Genomic DNA, 976 nt, shown 5'->3' with positions numbered 1-976 from the left:
AGGGCCGGAAGCGGGGCGGCCGGAAGCAGGGGCGGGGCTTCGTCATGTGCCCCGTCCCCGTACCTCACCCGGGGGAACTGCGATCCCCGCGATCCCCCCCGAAATGACCTCTGCATATCACTCCAGCCTTGTTCCATCTGCATGGGCTCCCAATTTGCTTCCAGGCTCAGTTCAAGGTGCTGGTATTGACCTTTAAAGCCCTGTACGGCCCAGGACTGACAAGCTTTTAAAGACCACCTTCTCACATATGAATTTGCCCACTCGCTCCCATCATCCCCTGCTTCGGTTGCACCCGACATCTGAAGCTAGACGGGTGGCGACCAGTGCTCCCTGTAAGCTGTGGAGTCTTGTGTGAGCCAAAATTCTACTTGGTGAGGTCCTGGCATTAGAGTTGTGAGCAAGCAGTTTGGCTGCTGCATGAATTAGTTTGCTCTGTAGTCATCCTTCCTGAGCTAAGACAAAAATCCGTGAGCCGGAGGCTAAAAAACTGTGAGCTAGCTCACACTAACTCAGCTTAGAGGGAACACTGGTGGTGACCCGAGGCAGGGCCTTCTCTGTCGTGGCACCAAAACTTTGGAACTCCCTCCCCAGAGAGATTCTTTTGCCTCCCTCTATCTGTGTCTCTTGCCAGCAGGTGAAAACATTTATTTCATTCGACATGCCCCCCGGTAATGGATATTGGCTCTCCTTGTAGCATTGCTTGTTGATGCGTTTCCCATTTAATTTTATCATTTTAATTGTATCTTCTTTAAATGTTTTAATGTTTCTTTTGTTCACCACCTTCTGGGCCCAGATTTGGGTGGAAAGGCGGCATAAAAATGTTTTAAATAAATAAACTTAGTAGGCGGCTTGCGGTATGCCATATGCTCTCTCCCTCGCCGTGTTCCCAAGTTGCAGTAGTACCCTGCCGTACTTTTTTAAGGATTGCAGTAAAACAGTGTATGTGGATATGGAAAGTGCTATAAACAAGCCGAGT

The sequence above is a fragment of the Gekko japonicus genome, unplaced genomic scaffold, assembly GCF_001447785.1.
Source record: "Gekko japonicus isolate JY-2015 unplaced genomic scaffold, Gekko_japonicus_V1.1 scaffold1922, whole genome shotgun sequence".
In the NCBI taxonomy this organism is placed as follows: Eukaryota; Metazoa; Chordata; class Lepidosauria; order Squamata; family Gekkonidae; genus Gekko; species Gekko japonicus.
This window is presented reverse-complemented; position numbering follows the sequence as displayed.